Source organism: Hyaena hyaena, unplaced genomic scaffold (assembly GCF_003009895.1).
Source record: "Hyaena hyaena isolate Hyena2069 unplaced genomic scaffold, ASM300989v1 scaffold_1645, whole genome shotgun sequence".
Taxonomy (NCBI): Eukaryota; Metazoa; Chordata; class Mammalia; order Carnivora; family Hyaenidae; genus Hyaena; species Hyaena hyaena.
This window is the reverse complement of record NW_024082283.1, coordinates 165,092-182,752: the sequence shown is the minus strand read 5'-3', so window position 1 is coordinate 182,752 and position 17,661 is coordinate 165,092. Positions and strand designations below refer to the sequence as shown.

At 45.4% G+C, this 17,661-nt stretch overlaps 1 protein-coding gene across 5 annotated transcripts in view; it reads left to right on the top strand.

The window, feature by feature from the left end:
- The window catches only part of ZSCAN18 (zinc finger and SCAN domain containing 18), a 31,568-nt gene that overhangs the window by 5,427 nt on the left and 8,480 nt on the right, over positions 1–17,661 (top strand). For 2 of the 5 annotated variants that reach the window (XM_039224487.1, XM_039224485.1), the window contains exon 1: positions 13,773–13,854. The gene's annotated coding sequence lies outside the window, so the exon portion shown is untranslated. The other 3 variants (XM_039224488.1, XM_039224486.1, XM_039224489.1) reach the window with 3 other exon arrangements.

The window sequence follows — 17,661 nt, the reverse complement described above, 5'->3', positions numbered from 1 at the left end:
CTGTGTTGCATGGAAGTGGTGAAAGCAGCGTCCTGTGTTGTCATCTTAGAGGAAAAGCTTCCAGTCTCTCATTGTTGAGGATGTTAGCTGTGGGTTTTTCATATATGACCTTGATTATGTTGAAGTAGTTCCTTCTATTCCTAATTTGTTAATTTAGTGAGAGAGGGAGGGAGGAGAGAAAGAGAGGATCATAAGCAGACTCCATGCTCAGTGTGGACTTGACAATGGGATCATGACCTGAGCTGAAATCCAGAATGAGATGCTAAACCAACTGAGCCCCACGTGCCCCAGCCTTAGAGTTCTTGACATATGGTAGGGAGGGCCAAGATTCTGCTTACTCATACTTTGGGAGAGGGACGTGGGAGATTTCTCCTTAAAAATCCACCCTCCTCCTGACTCCTTTTCTGGCAAGCCAGACTTCTTTGGGAGATATTCTTCATCCTCTACTAAGATTAAAAATCTCTAAAGCTATATATATATATATATATATATATATATTTTTTTTTTTTTTTTTTTTTTTTTTACAAATAGTTTATTGTCAAGTTGGTTTCCATATAACACCCGTGCTCATCCCCACAAGTGCCCTCCTCCATGGCCATCACCCCTCCTCTCCCCCACACCCATCTGTCCTCAGTTTGTTCTCAACATTTAAGAGTCTCTCATGGTTTGCCTCTCTCCCATCCCCCACTATTTCCCCCCTTCTTCTCCCCCATGGTCCTCTGTTAAGTTCCTCCTAATCCTCCTATACGTGCAAACATATGGTATTTGTCCTTCTCTGCCTGACTTAATTTCTCTCACTTCTGGGAAGTGATAAAAGTACTGGGGAAGGGGAGGGCATTTAGGTGTTTGGGAGGAAGAAGATGAGCACATGTGAAGACGGCCAGTAGATTTTTATCACTTGCCCTTTGGAAAGGTGGCCCTGTGAGCTGAGCTCCTGAGAGAAATGTGGCAGGCCGGATCTTAGTAAGCAGCTTTAATGGGGCTATTTCCAGAACTCTGCATAGTGGTGAAAAAGTTTAGTTTTTAAATGCCAGACAACTTGTTCCAGAATGCTTTAGACAATGATGAATTCACTAGTGTATGTAATAGGAAGCCTAGAGGGAAGTAGCTTTAAGAGTCACTGAAAATCTAGGTTTTTGGACCTCTCTGCTCCGTAATCTGCATTATTGGCTATATTGTAAAGCATGTTCTTCTTTTGTGTATAACTCATATTAAGCACGTTGTTGCATATTACTCTGTTGATATCCTGATGGAACTAAAGCTTGTGTTCACTTAGTCTTTCTTTACTGCAAGAAAAACATTTCCTCTTATCTTACAGGAACCTGGCCTTGTGTGTTATCTGCTAGCATACAGTTACATNCCATGTTGCTACACATGGCCAGATTTCATTCTTTCGCATTGCCATGTAGTATTCCATTGTATAGATAAACCACATCTTGATCCGTTCGTCTGTTGATGGACACTTAGGCTCTTTCCATGTTTTGGCTATTGTTGAGAGTTCTGCTATGAACTCTAAAGCTATTTTTATTCTTAATAAATGGCTCCCTGGTTTATCATCATCATGAACTCCCCTCACCCTCCAGGGCTATACTTGAAGAAAATCCATGTATGCCTGACTTATTTTGGAGTGTATGTATGATTTTTGAAAAATTTCCATGGAAATATACATGCTGAAAAATATAACTGTACAGCTTAAAATTTTCACGAAGTAAACATACTCTGGGTCTTTTATTTAATATTATGTTTGAGGGATTTACCCATTTTGTTTTGTGTACTTGTAGTTAATTTGCTTTTTATTTCATCATGTGAATAAGCCACAATTTATTCATCTACCTTCCAGTTTTGGACTTCTGGGTAGTGTCCAGTCTTAGGTTGTTATGAACCATGTTACTCTGATTGTACAGACACATTTCTCTTGGTTATATACCTACAAGTGAAATTACTGTCCTAGGGTGGACAGAGGGTCACTTTTAGTAGATTTGCACCTGGCCAATTTTAATATCTACATGTCAAACTTTAACTTCCTTTTCCCCTTCCTCTTAAGGATTCAACTATTTTCTCCCTTTTCTCCTCTAGCTTAGAAAACAAAGTTCAAAATGGAAACATCAAGTCAGGATGTTGTTGTACTGGAACCATTTAATTTTGTGTTAATGGAAAGATTCATGAGGGATTATTCCTTTTTATATGCATTCGAAGAAATCTGGGGATGTGAGGAACAGATAGAAATGCTTCATTAAAATACAGAGAAGCATTTGAGGCAAACAGCATCCACACAAAAGAACACAGAGAGTTTGGTGAAATGCTGTGGTGGTTGTGAATATGGAGAAAGCATGGGTGTCTACTCAGTCTATTTTTTTAAGTTTATTTATCTTGACAAAGAGAGAGCGGGAGAGAGAGAGAGAAAGCATGAGCAGGGAAGGGGCATAGAGAGAGAGAATCCCAGGCAGGCTCTGTGCTGTCAGCAAGGAGCCCAACATGGAGCTCAATCCAAAGAACCATGAGATCATGACCTGAGCTGAAATCAAGAGTTGGACACTTAACCAGTTGAGCCACCCAAGCACCCCTGCACAGTATTTGCTCCATCTCAAAAAGGTCCTGCAACAGAAGCTTTCTGTGAACATGATTCAGATGTTAAACATTCCTGTTATATATATATTTAATTGTTGGAAAAACTGTGAAGTTCACACACTTGATGAAAATGATGACAATAGAATAGCCATCAGCTAAGCTCGTCACCTTGGCCACATTGGTGGAAATCTAACAGGAGATGGACCTTCCAGTTGTAACAAAAGTGATTTTACAACCATTCTGCACCTCTTAGTGAACAGGGTATAATTGTTGGAGGAAGAGAGCCACACAAAGGGATGGGATGTGAGGAAGTGTTTGATCAGGGCACATGCTCTCATGAGCAGAGGAGAAATAATTGGAGATGGATGCCATAACTTCCACAAATGTGGACAGTCCTTCGAACAGAAATCTTTCTTAGGTACCAGAGGACTCATACTGGAGAGAGACTTTATACTTAACTCATACTGGAGAGAGACTTTATACTTGTAATGACTGTGGAAAATCTTTCTCCAAGAATTACAACCTGATTGTGCATTGAAGAATCCATACAGGAGAGAAACCTTATAAATATAGTAATTGTGGGAAAGCATTCAGTGCCATCTCTGCCTTTATCAAGAGCAAGATGACTTACACAAGAGAGAACCCCCATGTGTGCAACCACTGTGGGGTGTCCTTCAGCCGCCCTTCTTCCCTTGTTTTGCATCACAGAATTCATACTGGAGAAAAACCATATAGATATAATGAGTGAGAAAAATCTTTCCCCAATATCTTCTACCTTACTGTCCATCTGAGAATTCACACAAGAGAGAAGCCCTCTGTAAAATGGAGTGTGGGGAATACAGGAATAATGAAATTTATTGATATCTGAGGCTGTATTAAATGAGAGATGTCACACCAGACAGAGATCTTCTAAGTGTATGGATTGTGGAAAATCCTTCAACTGCATTGGTCACCTCATTGTGCATTAAAATAATCATTCTGTGGCACCTGGTTGGCTCAGTTGTTAGGGCATGCAACTCTTGATCTCAGGATTGTAAGTGGGAGCCCCAAACTGGGTGTAGAGATTACTTAAAAATAAAATCTTTAGGGGTGCCTGGATGACTCAGTCAATTAAGTGTCCGATTCTTGATTTGGGTTCACATCATGATCACAGGATTATGGGATCAAGCCCCATGTCAGGAGTCTGCTTGAGATTCTTTCTCTCCCTCTGCCCCTCCCATGCTCATGTGTTCATGTCCTTTCTCTCAAAAATAAGTAAATAAATAAAAATAAAGAGCACCTGGGTGGCTCAGTCGGTTAAGCGTCTGACTTCGGTTCAGGTCATGTTCTCACGGTTCGTGGGTTCGAGCCCCACGTTGGGTTCTGTGCTGACAGCTCAGAGCCTGGAGCCTGCTTCAGATTCTTCTGTGTCTCCATCTCTCTCTTCCTCTCTCTCTTTCTCTCTTCTTCAAGGATAAACAAAAAAATTATTTTTAAAAATGTTTTATTTTTATTTATTTTTAAAAAGTTTTAAATTTTTTTAAAAATTTATTTACGAGAGAGAGAGAGACAGCATGAGGAAGAGAGGGTCAGAGAGAGAAAGGGAGTTACAGAACCGAAGCAGGCTCCAGGCTCTGAGCTAGTGGCCAGCACAGAGCATGATGCGGTGCTTGAACCCACAAACTGCGAGATCATGACCTGAGCCAAAGTCGGATGCATAACTGACTGAGTCACCTAGGCGCTCTTTATTTTTATTTATGTACTTGTTTTTGAGAGAAAGGCACCCCATTAAATAAAAATAAAATCTTAAAAATTCATTTTTGAGAGAAACACTAGGAGTGTAAAGAATGTGGGAAAACTTTTATTGAGAGCTCTTAACTTCATCTGCCACCAGAGAATCCATACTAGTGAGAAGCTGTATGGCTGTAACCAGTGTCAGAAACTGATCTCATTTAGCACCAGAGGACTCATACTGGTGAGAAGCCCTATGAGAGCAGTCAGTGTGGCAAAGCTTTATGGGACAGTTGCTGTCTGGACAAGCACTAGAAGATATATGCTCAGGAGACCCTATATCAGTGTTTCTTTTCTTCTTTTTTTTTAATGTTTTCATTTATTTCTGAGAGAGAGAGAGAGAGAGAGTGTGAGCAGAGGAGGGTCAGAGAGAGGGAGATACAGAATCTGAAACAGGCTCCAGGCTCTGAGCTAGCTGTCAGCACAGAGCCCGATGCGGGGCTCGAACCCACGAACCCTGAGATCAAGACCTGAGCCAAAGTCAGACGCTTAACTGACTGAGCCACCCAGGCGTCCCAGCTGTATCAGTGTTTCAAATGTGGGAAAATTTTCCAGAATAGCTATGCTTTTATTAGGTATGAGTTATTATACTAGAGAGACACCCATGGGGGATTCAGTGAATGTGACAGTGGCCCTGTCAGATTCCCTTTACTTACTCATTGTCAGAGACTTCCTATTGAAGAGCAGCTCTTTGAAAATAATGGATTTCATCTTTTCTTCCTTGGATCAGAAACTTTTGAGACATTTTGTCTGCATAAGAAATTAGGAGGGGCGCCTGGGTGGCTCAGTTGGTTAAGCGTCCGACTTCAGCCCAGGTCATGATCACACAATTCGTGGATTCAAGCCCTGCATCAGGCTCTGGGCTGACAGCCAGTTCAGCGCCTGGAGCCTGTTTCAGATTCTGTGTCTTCCTCTGTCTCTGACCCTCCCCTGCTCACGCTGTCTCTCTCTCTCTCTCTCTGAAATAAATAAAACATTAAAAAAAATTAAAAACAAAAAAAGAAATTAGGAGAATTCTTTTGCTATGGTTACTTTTAAATTTGAATTCTTGGATTTCCTTGTATCAGAAGATCTGGTTAATGTGATGAGTTTGAGGTTTTGGTAAGAACTCTTGCCAAAATTCTTGGATAAAAATGAGTTTTTGGACTAGCCAATATCGAGTGATAATATTGAAAAGTAAGTTGAGGGGCACCTGGGTGGCTTAGTCGGTTGGGCGTCTGACTTTGGCTCAGGTCATGATCTCACGGTTTGTGGGTTCAAGCCCCGTGTCAGGCTCTGTGCTGACAGCTAGCTCAGAGCCTGGAGCCTGCTTCACATTCTGTGTCTCTCTCTTTAACCCTCCCCTGCTTGCGCTGTCTCTCTCTGACCCTTCAAAATAAATAAAAAACATTTTAAAAATTAAAAAAAAAAGTAAGTTGATGTTAACCTTTGTGTGGTAAGACAGCTTAGACCTGAGACAGCCAGCCAGCATATACTCTATGTGGGAAAGCTTTCAGTTGGAGATCTGATCTTCCTGAGTAGTTCTGTCTGATAGAAATATAACGTGAGCCACATCCATAAGTTCAGTTTTTTTAGTGGCCACGTTTTATTTTTCATTTTTAAAAATGTTTTATTTTTTGAGAGAGAGAGCATGAGCAGGGGAGAGGCAGAGCGGGGGACAGAGGATCCAAAGTGAGGTCTGTGCTGACAGTCTGATAGCAAGTGTGATGCAGGGCTCGAATTCATAAACCTGAATTCATGACCTTAGCCGAAGTCGAATGCTCAAGTGGCCAGGTGCCCCAAGTGGCCACATTTTTAAAAAGCAAAAAGGAACAGGTGAAATTAATGTCAATAACATTTCATTCTACCCACCTATATCCCAAATACTATCATTTAAACATATGGCACACACTACATTTCAGATTCCCTGTAACTGCATATCTGATGACTTCTTCACTGGGCCCCACAACTAGTGCATCAGAGAATGCGTTCTGGAGGAAACACCCTGAATAGGACATTTGTCCCATTACAAATCTACAATCAGGTTTTTAACACAATTCTAGGGGGAAATGTGTGCCTGGAAGTTAGTCCTGACACACAATCTGAGTCACTGTATTTATTTTAATATACATGTTCTTTTCACATCTCAGATCAAGGCAATCAGTGGCGTGCTGTATGTTAATTGGCAGCCTTTTTTCCTTAGTAGCACATAAGATGTGCATCTTACCATTAATTGGTTCTTTGATTTGGTAACAGTAATATCAGAAGGAGGACGAACTGAATGGTTAGTGAGATTCCTCTATTTGAGGAAGACTTTGAAGGAAAAGGCTGTTGATTAGATAACAATTAATGGCATATTTGTGGGATTCAAAGAGGGCGATGTAGTCCCCCTCCCACATTGCTGGATATTAAATGTTCCCTGATTTCTTTCTTGTAGCCTGTATCAGCTGTAATTGTTATATTTTATTGTAAGGTTGAAAATTCTTACAATGTGGAGGGAAGCAATATGCAAAACTATACATAGGCTGTCAACAAGCTGGTAAACGGAAAATTTTTTGCCTTCCTAGGGCTTCTGTTCTAGCTTATATATTGAAATACCCTGTGCAGTATCATGTGTATGCATGGTTGCACTTTGGGCCTTTTGTTCAGAAAGAAAACACTGTGCCTGGTAGTCAATAAGTGTTCATTTAAGTAGTAAATCCTTGGCTGCTTAGAAAACCTGTACAAGATATGCAATCCCAGTTGAAGAAAAATTGCATGAAAACATTGGCCAGGACACGTGAGTCTTAGTGTCATGTTTAAGAGTGCATCTTTTGACTTCAGTCATACTTGGGTTTCTTATGGGTTTACATCTCAATAACTCTGTGATCTTAAGTGAATTATTTTTTCTTTAAACATTTTTTTAAGTTTATTTTTGAGAGAGAGACAGAGACAGCATGAGTGGGGGAGGGGAGAGAGAGAGGGAGAGAGAATCCCAAGCAGGCTCTGTACTGTCAGCACAGAGTCCCGTGTGGGGCTCCAACTCACAAAACCGTGAGATCATGACCTGAACCGAAATCAAGAGTTGACACTTATCTGTCTGAGCCACCCAGGCCCTCCTACATGAATTATTGTGCTTTACTTACTCACTTATAAAATGTAGACAAGCCCTACATCATTTGGATTAAGAGAAGTTAGGTGTGGACAGGGCTTGGGATGTAACAGTTTTTAGTGTGTATTGGTTGCTTCTATGCTCCTGCTCCCACCCTTGTTATTGCTATTATTGTTCTCTTTTTATTACTGCTGCTCTTGTTGTTTTATTATTATTGTTGATTTTGTTGCTATTGCTGTTAATGATGATGACATTGATGTTACTCTTCTCTGACTCAGGAGGCTAAAATAAAAGGGACACCAGTGGCCTTCCCAACTACTACATCACCCGTAGTTCATAGATGGCATTGTTTCCCAAACTCTAGTACACATGATTTCCTGGAAGCCTTCTGATGTGGGCAGAGTTGAAGAAGCTAGCTGGGCAGGAGGACAGGAGGGCTAGAATCTCCAGAATGTGGATGATGGCAGCTGGGGTGTATATGGATGCCTGACCCAAGAGGAGGCAAGGCTTTAGGCACTGGGAAGATGAGGTCTTGATGGGTTGACTATTGGGTAGGTGTTCCCCAGAGTAATGGCATATATTGGGATGAGATGGAAGGTGTTACCCAGTGCTCATTCCATTGTGGTACATTTCCATCCCACAGAGGTTGGGAAAAAAACCTAGTCCTGTTTGGACAGTTCTGTGTTCATAAACTCAATAAGTTAGGTAAGGGGCCCAATTTCTTAAAAGACAAGCTATCAAAACTCACTGTACACGTAAACTGAATAGGCCTATATCTATTGAAGAAGTTGATTTTTTTCGAAAAGAAATGCCAGGCCCAGATAGTTTTGTTGATAAATTCCACCCGACATTTAAGGAAGAAATGGTGCCAGTTCCACAGCTCCAGAAAATAAAAGGAGGACACACCTGATTCATTTTATGAGGTCAGCATTACCTGGATACTAAAAACAGACAATGGCTACAGAGTGATATCCCTCGTGAATATAAACACAGATATTCTCATTAAAATGTCAGCAAATTGAATTCTGTAATATATAAGAGCAACAATGCAACATGACAAGGGGGTTTATCCTGGAAATACAGGCTGTTTCAATATTTGAAAACCAGTCAATATAACCCATCATATTAACAGACTAAAGAACAAAAACTACATGATCTCACAAATACATGCAGACAGAGACTTTGACAAAATTCATTATCCTATCATAATAACAGTAGCAAACTAAGAATAATAAAGAGAAACTTCCTTAATCTGAAAAGGACATATGTAAACATATAGCCAACATCATAATGGTGAACCACACGTAAGGATGACAGCTCCATGCCCCCCTCCCGCTACTGAAATCATTGGAAGTACTAGCCAATATGATTAGACAAGAAAACATAAAAAGTGTACAAAATGCAATTTTCGTCAAAGTCACAGCAAGATCTGTAGACATGGACAAGCTTATTTTAAAATTTAGATGGAAGGAGCGCCTGGGTGGCTTAGTCGGTTAAGCGTCCGACTTTCGCTTAGGTCATGATCTCGCGGTTCGTGGGTTCGAGCCCCGCGTCGGGCTCTGTGCTGACTGCCAGCTCAGAGCCTGGAGCCTGTTTCAGAGTCTGTGACTCCCTCTCTCTCTGACCCTCCCCTGCTCACGCTGTCTCTCTCTCTCTGTCCTAGAAGTAAATAAAACATTTTTAAAAAATTAAAAAAAAATAAAATTTAGATGGGAAAGCACTAGACTTAGAATAGGAATAAAATTGTTTTTGGAACAGTTGTTTTGGAACAGGTTTTTAAAGTTTATTTATTTTGAGAGGAAGAGAGAGAGAGAGAGAGCGTGAGCAGAGGAAGGGTAGAGAGAGAATCCCAAGCAGGCTCCACGTTGTCAGCACAGAGCCTAAGGTAGAGTTTGAACTCACAAACCGTGAGATCATGACATGAACTGAAACCAAGTGGTGGACGCTTAACTGAGCCACCAGGTGTCCCCAAAAACAATTAAAAACATTTTTTTAACATTTATTTATTTTTGAGACAGAGAGTGACAGAGCACGAGCTGGGGAGAGGCAGAGAGAGAGGGAGACAGAATCTGAAGCAGGCTCCAGGCTCTGAGCTGTCAGCACAGAGCTCAACGTGGGGCTTGAACTCACGGACTGCGAGATCATCACCTGAGCCGAAGTTGGCCGCTTAACCAACTGAGCCACCCACGTACCCCAACAATTTTTGAAAAAGAAGAAAAGTGAGAGGAATAACTGATGTTAAGGCTTACTATTTAGCCACAGTAACCAAGAATGGTTTGGGCTTACACATAGGTCAATGGAACAGCATAGAGAACTCAAAAATGGACCCACAAAACCATGCTGAGCTGATTTTTGACAAATGTGCAAAACTATTCAGTGGGGGAAAGGATACCCTCTTCAGTGAATGGTGTTGGAGCAGTTGTATATCTGTGATATAAAAAAACATATATTTGGTCATTGTCCCTAATTCCTGGAACAAACCCCTAGAATTTCCTGAGTGATAGGAGTGTCTTGATGTTTATAGAGAGCTCATTTTGACCACACCCGAGTTTATGCTGATAAGGTGACTTGCGTTGGGGCCTCTAGAAAGCTTCAGGAGGGGTAAGCATCACTAGAAGGAAGGTAGGAACTTTGAGCCCCCTTACCTAAATCTCCGGGGAGGGAAGGGAGGCTGGAGATTTGTTTATAAGAACTGGTGGACAGAGCTTTTGGGCTCACGAACACGCTGATGTGCTGAGAGGAAGACATTCCTGGAGGATGCAAAGGAGATTTGTACACACTGCCCTTACCCCCACCCTTGCCCTATGTACCTCTTCCATTTGGTTCCTAAATTACATCCTATTTTACTAAATTTGGAAACTTAAAGTGTTTTCTTAAGTTCTGTGAGTCATTCTAGTAAATATTTGTACCCGAGATGGGGACCAGGCAACCAGTGAATCTGTAGTCAACTGAACACAAATGTGTGTAGCGTATGGCCATCTTATGAAAGAAGAAGACTGTGAAAACAGTCTTGTGTGACTAAGCCCTTGAACTGTGAAGTTTGCATTAATTCTGGGAACTCTCAGAATTGACTTGTTGGACATCCAGTTGGGTTGGAGAATTGGTTGGTGTTAGAAAAAAAACTTGCATACTTGGGTGTTAGAATTAGTGTCAGAAAAAAGATGCCCAATATCCACAGGGGGAAATCGAACTTCAACACAAATTTCACCTCTTGTACAAAATTTAAGTCAAAATTGATGATTGAGTTAAATGTAAAAAGTAAAGCTATAAAACTTTAGGATAAAATATAGGAAGAAATCCTTGGAGCTAAGCAAAGAGTTCTTAAACTTGACACAAAAAACATCCACTAAAGGAAAAAGTGACAAATTAAACATCATCTCAATTCAGATCCTTTAGTCTGCTAATGGCCCTGTTAAGCGACTAAAAAGACAAGCTACAGACTAGGAGAAATCATTTGCAAACCATATGTCTGATGAAGAACGTATCTAAAATATGTTCTAAATAACATACATATAAGTATCTATGTTCTAAATAAATATTTCTCAAAACTCAGTCGTTTTTTAAAAACTAAAATATGGGCCAAAGACATGAACAGACATTTCACTGAAGAGGATATACAGATGGTGAACATGAATATGTCCTACATTAATTAGGGAAATGCAAATTAAAAGTACAATGAAATGTCACTACACATATATCAGGAGCGTTAACATAAAAAGATGGCAAAACTAGGGTTTCTGGCTGGCTTGGCTGGTGGAGTGTGTGACTCTTCATCTTGGGGTTATAAATTTGAGGCCCACAGTGGCTACAGGGATTACCTTAAATTTTTAAAAATAAAAACAAAAAATGGTAATACCAAATGCTGGTCAAGAATGTGGAGAAACTTGTTCACAAACACATTTTTGCTGGAAATGTAAAATGGTACTACCACTCTGGGAGAGTATGACAGTATGCTACAACACTAAACATGCACTTGCCATATAACCCAGCAGTTGCACTCTTGGGCATTTATCCCAGAGAAATGAAGACATATAAAGGTTCACACAAACATTTACACTAATGTTCACTGCAGCTTTATTTGTAATAGCAAATACTGGAAACACCCAAAATGTCCTTCAGTGGGTGAATGTTTGAACAAACTATGGTATATCCAAACCATTGAATACTACTTTGCAAATGTGCAAAGTAAATGTGCAAATGTGCAAAATAAAAAGGAACTATTGAGGGGTGCCTGGGTGGCTCAGTCGGTTGAGCGTCCGACTTTGGCTCGGGTCATGATCTCACGGTTCGTGGGTTCGAGCCCCGCATCGAGCTCTGTGCTGACAGCTAGCTCAGAGCCTGGAGCCTGCTTTGGATTCTGTGTCTCCCTCTCTCTCTGATCCTCCCCTGCTCATTCTGTCTCTCTCTCTCTCAGAAATAAATATTTTTTAAAAAAAGGAACTGTTGATACATACTTGAATGGATCTCAAAGGAATTATATTCAGTAAAAAAAGCAAATCTCAAAACGTTACCTACCCTGAGATTCTGTTTATATGACATTCTAGACAGTGCAAAACTATAACCACAGAAAACAGATTAGTGGTTGCCAGGATTGGGGGAGGGGAAAGAAGCATCAGGAAGAAGGGTTTTTTTTGTTTTTTTGTTTTTTGTTTTTTTATGGCATTCACTTTTGAATGTCCCTTCCCTGTAAAGAGAGTTTTCCTACTATTCTTACTTTCGGACTTAAACTCTAATAAACCTGGCCGGCTGCTCATTAAAACAACAACAACATCAAGTTTGTTGTGCAGCGTATCTCTGCTTTGTGTTGGTCGTTATACAAGTTAAAATTCATAGAGCTGAATGCCCCAAAATGTGAGTGTTGTATTTATTTATTTTCTTTTAATGTTTTTTATTATTTATTTCTGAGAGACAGACAGCATGAGCGGGGGAGGATCAGAGAGAGAGGGAGGCACAGAATCTGAAACAGGCTCCAGGTTCCGAGCTAGCTGTCAGCACAGAGCCTCATACGGGGCTCGAACCCACAAACCGTATCATGACCTGAGCTGAAGTCGGACACCTAACCGACTGAGCCACCCAGGTTACCCGAGTGTTGTTGTATTTAAGTAAAATATGTAAATAAACTGATTAGATACACATTGTAAAAAATGAAGTTTACACAAAATGTGAGTCTTATAAATTCTTGTTATTTAGAAAATTCTGGAATGAGAGGCAGCATCCTAGCCTTTGCCCTGTTTATGCTGTCTAGTGAAGTGGTAGCATCTACTTTGGCCTTCTGAGCACATCACTCACCACCGTTGGCTTTCTTACATATTCCTCCATTTTAGCGGCTCCTGAAGCCCCCAGCATGGCTAGTTTTCAAATTCTATCAGTTCCTTGGATCTGCAGAACCAATCTCCCTTTCTCGCGAATCAGCCTCTCTTGGTCCCAGTGCCTTCATGTCTTTGTCTCTGCGTGTCCCCACCGCCATTTCTTGGGATCTGAGTCCATCTCTGTTGTCTCCACGTTTCTGCTGCTTCTCTGGGTCTTCTTAGCTCAGTCTCTTGTCTTTGGGTCTGTTTTCCCAACTCTGGGTCTAACAGTTTTGGTCTGTCCCTGACTTGGTCACTGTCTCTGGGTCTCTATCCATATCTGAGTCTCCCATCTCTCGACCTCCCCCTTTTTAAAGTAGGCTCTACCCCCAATGTGGGGTTTGAACTCACGACCTCCGCCTCAAGATGGAGTCGCGTTCTCTACTGACTGAGGTACCCCTGGACCTTATCTCCCTTTTAAAAAAGTTTTTTAAAATTCTTTTTTTAAGTATTTTTTTAAGAGAGGGAGACAGAGGGAATCTCCAGTAGGCTCCACGCGGTCAGTGCAGAGCCCGACACGGGGCTCGATCCCACCAACAATGAGATTATGACCTGAGCTGACACCAAGAATCCAAAGCGTAATAGACTGAGCCACCCAGGAACCCCTCGAGCTCCCCTTTTTGATCTTTCTCCCTTTCACCGTGTCTCTGCCTTTCGCCTCCCCTTGTCTCTTTCCCCTCCTCTCGGTGTCCCGCCATCTCTGATCCTCTGGGGCTCCTTGTCCCCCTCTCTCCATCCTTGGGTTTGCGGGTCCTGGGTCCTCTTGTTTCCGTCACTCCCTGTCGCTGTGTCTCCTGGTCTGTCTCTCACTGCCTCAGTCTCTCTCGGCGGTATTTCCCCCTCCACCTGTTACACCGCGTTGCTAAGGCTCGAACGCCTGCACCCCGGGGACGAGACGTGGGGCAAGGCCAGCTCTGCCTCTGATTGGCTGTCCTTTCAGCCGTTGCGTCTTCGCTCCGCCCCAGCCCTGGGGAACGGGCCGCTGCATTCTCGAGGTCGAGTCCGCCGCGCAGGCCCAGCGCGCACGCGCAGTCTGACCTGACGCCATCGCACCGAGCTCCTGGCGGCTCGAACCGGCTTGGACCCGCTACGCAGGAGGTAGGTCTGGCTCTGCAGGGCGCTACACCGTGCTTTTCCTGAGCGGATTCTAGCGGCCCCGCCAGTGTGTGCAGCGCGGCAGCGTTCGGAGGTGGGGGCAGGGAACGATCCCGGGCGGGGGAGGAGAGGGAGGAGAGGGTGGGGACCCGGGAGGGGGAGGGGAGGAGCCCCTCCCGGGAGGGGGGAGTACGAGTGCGGTGGGGGATGCGATCCCCCGGGTGGCGGTTGGAGGGGGCAGGGCCGAGAGACCGCAGGTGGACGAGGTGTGGTGTGGGAATAGGGAGGGGTTAAGGGCACCGTCCTGCGGCTTGGGAGAGGGAGGGGGTTACGAGAGGGGACTTGAGGGTCGAGGGTGCCCCTAGTGGAGGGGGGGGTGCAGCCTGTGGCGTCCCAGGAGGAAGCAGAGAGGGGGCAGAGGGTCCCCTAGTGTGCGTTCACCTGAATCAGGGGTGGTTCTGGGCCGTCCTAGGGTGGGTCTGGGGTGGGACCTAGGGTGAGGGGTTGTCTGTGCCCCCGGGTCCTCGAGGCCCTCAGACCCCTTGCCTCTTCCCAGTGGTCTGGGGACGGCTTCAATTTGAATTGTCTGCTCCTGCTCTAGGATCCCTCTGGTGGGCGCAGAAATCCAAGAGAGAGGGCAAGAATGGGTGGCCAGTGATGCTGCTGGGGAAGGGGCCGGCAAGGGAGAGTGGGGACGACTGAGATATTTTTTAGACCTTTCATTGAAGACTTTATGGAAAAGCTCTAAGGAGAGGCCTTAGAATTGCATGCCTTTTTGTCAGATTCATCTGTTAGTATTTTGTACGGGTTGTGCCATTTTCTCTCCTCATCCCCCACTTCCTCCCCACTCTCCCTCTGTCAGGCTCCCTCCTCTTCTCCCCTTCCCACCTCCTCCCCCACCCTCACAAACACACATGTACTGAGCTGACACCGTGGAGGCTAAGGTGCACAACCTCACTGTCCTCTGCTCCGTACCAGGGTCTCGCCTCCCACTGGGCCAGTCCCCACAACAACGTCCTGTAAAAGTTTCCTTTCCTGATACAGAGCCACATGTGTATTGCTGCTGTTCCTTGAGTCTGTGAGTTCTTGTCCTTCAGGTTCTGTCCCTGAGGCTTTTGGGCCAGTTGTGCAGGAGGTTTCTTGATTTTGCATCTGTCCGCTCTGGGGTGGGTCCAGAGTGTGTGCTCTTGCCAGGGACCACAGAAGGCAGTGTGGTTTTTTCCAGTCTGAAGGCACCTTTCCCCTCTTTGTAATTGGTGAGTAACTATTGGGTGAGGCCGGGAGACCCTGTGAATGTCCTGAGTAACCTGAGGTGAGACTGGGGAGAGGGGAAGGGGGGCCGGTCTGGGCCTGAAGAGGCGGGAACTAAGCGTGAGCTCTGCTTAGCCCAGTGGGAAGAGGATTTGCCTGCAGGAGGCCTCCAGGGCTGCTAAACTCCGCTGCCCTCTTCTCCTCCCCCCCCCCCCCCCCCCCCCCCCCCCCCCCCCCCCCCCCGCCACCATGGCTTCCTCTGCATCCCAGGACCAGAAGGGCAAGGCCCACGGGCTCAGCTTCAGACATGTCCATGGGGGTGCAGGGGGAGTCTGGGCTCCAGGAAATTTCCATCTGCATCTGAGGCAAATCCTGAGTGGCCCTGAGATATGTGTGTGATGGGGGAAGTCTGCCTGGTGAATGAGCCAAGAGGAGTTTGGGCAGTGGGGAACGGCCTCGCTCAAGGACTCTGGGAACAGGAAGGAGTTTGGTCCCTCTGCCTAACAAGGACATCCTCACAGCAGCATGACCAGGTTGTGAGCACGGTCATAGTGGGTGGCGGGGGTTAGGCTGTCTCCTATGGGCTGCAGTGGGTCACAGCACAGGCCCAGTGGTCCACGTATCCCACTTGTACGTTTAGCTTCCAAATATATTACCAGCCTGATCCCAGGGAGTAATAGCCAGTGAAAATTCGGCACAGCCAGCGAGGCTCTCGGTGAAAACGGTTTATGCAGTCAGCAGGTGCTGAGCCAGTCAGTCCAGAGACCTACCACTGAGCAGCCCCTGCTGTCCTGTGGTTCGTGTTCCAGTGCAGGAGGCAGGTGGAAGGCAGGGGGGGGGGGAGTGAGGAGGTGTGGATGGGAAGGACTGAGCAGGCAGTGGAGGGAGCGTCTCCCTGGGGGACCCTTCAGAGCCCAGACCCGCCTAGGACAGCGGAGCCGCCACGGGGAACAGGGTGGGATGAGGTAGGGGTTGTGCCAGGGAATGGAGGGGAGGAGATGAGGGGAGGGCAGTGAGAAGGGTGGCCCCAGAGGGCTTTTTCTTCCTTGACGGACACGGACCTCTCTGCTCAGCCTGGGCTGTCGGCGAGCGGAGTGGTCGGCACTTCCATCTCTGCTAGCTTTTTCCTCTACTTTCCAGCAGCTTTATTGAGGTGTAACTGCCAAACCAAAAGAGGTCGCCTGTAAAGCGTGCACTTCAGTGGTTTTGTGCGTGTTCGCAGTTGTACAGCCAGCACCACATCTGGTTTTACGACATTGTCATCACTCCGTGAAGGAGGGCTGCCCCGGCAGCAGTCGCTCTGGCCCTAACCCCCTCGCCTGCGCCTGGCAGCCACGGAGCTGCTTTCTGTGTCTGTGGATTTGCTGGGCCAGTACCTGGAGTCCCGTATGACAACCCCACGGCCCCGAGGTCCCCGGCCCCAGGCGCTGGTGAAATTTCAGAGCAAGTCTTCGCTTTGCCGGGAGGAAGTCACTGACGCCCGGTCCTGCATCGCAGAGTGTTCTCTGGAAAAGTGGGGTTGCTGAGGAAACATCCTCACCACAGCTGTGCTCACACACGCTTTCCTAAGTTCTCAGGCATGTTCGGAAGAAAACGTGGTTGGTTTCCGTGGCTCAGCCCGGGGGAGCAGTCCCACAGGGCTCTCTTTGGGGGCGTCCCCCTCCCAGAGGTGTCTGTGGGGCCCTTCCAGGTCTGCGAGGAGAAGTGCAGACGCCGCAGGCCCGGGGAGCGGCTGGAGCTCTGTCCCTGGGCGCTCACGGCCGGTGAGAACGTCGTCGACCCGGAGCCAGCCGCTGGAGGCCTGGCCAGCCACTGCCTTGCCGGGTTCTGTCGTTCGGCTTGCTCGGCGTTTGCCAAGGGGAACAACCAGGAGATTTCACCTGAAGATCCCAAATCTAGCTACTGCCCATCAGAATCAGCTCGGGGAAGGGAGGAGGCTGACAGGACCTGAACTCCCCCCCCCCCCCCCCCCCCCCCTAAACACCACAGTCCCTCCCCTCTCCCTGCCATTGAACCCTACTCCTGGCCAACCTCTGCCTCCCACCTGGCTCTGTGGGTGGGTCAGGCCAGGTCTGTGCAGTCCTGAGTCATTTCCAGAAATAGATGCTGGTTGTCCATTGATCTGCATTGTTGACCCTTGAACAAGGTGAGGGTTAGGGCATACCTGAAAATCTGCATATAACTTTTGACTTCCCAAAACTTGACTGCCGATAGTCTGCTGTTGACCGAAGCCTTACTGGCCACGTAAATAGTCAATTAACCTGTACTGTATACATTATATATATATCATGTACTGTATTCTTATGATAAAGCGAGTTAGGGAAAAAGTGTTAACATTTTACCAAAGAGAAAGTGTGTTTACGGTATCGTAATGTATTTTTAGAGAAAATCCTTCTTAAAGTGGACCCATGCCGTTCAAACCTGTATTGTTCAAGAGTCAGCTGTATTCAGATTTTTAGTTGTCTTAGGAAGAGGAACAGTCTTAGTGCTTAGCCCTCCCAGACGTGGCAGGAAATCTGGGATCTATCCAAATCTGGCATGATACCCCATACATCGAGT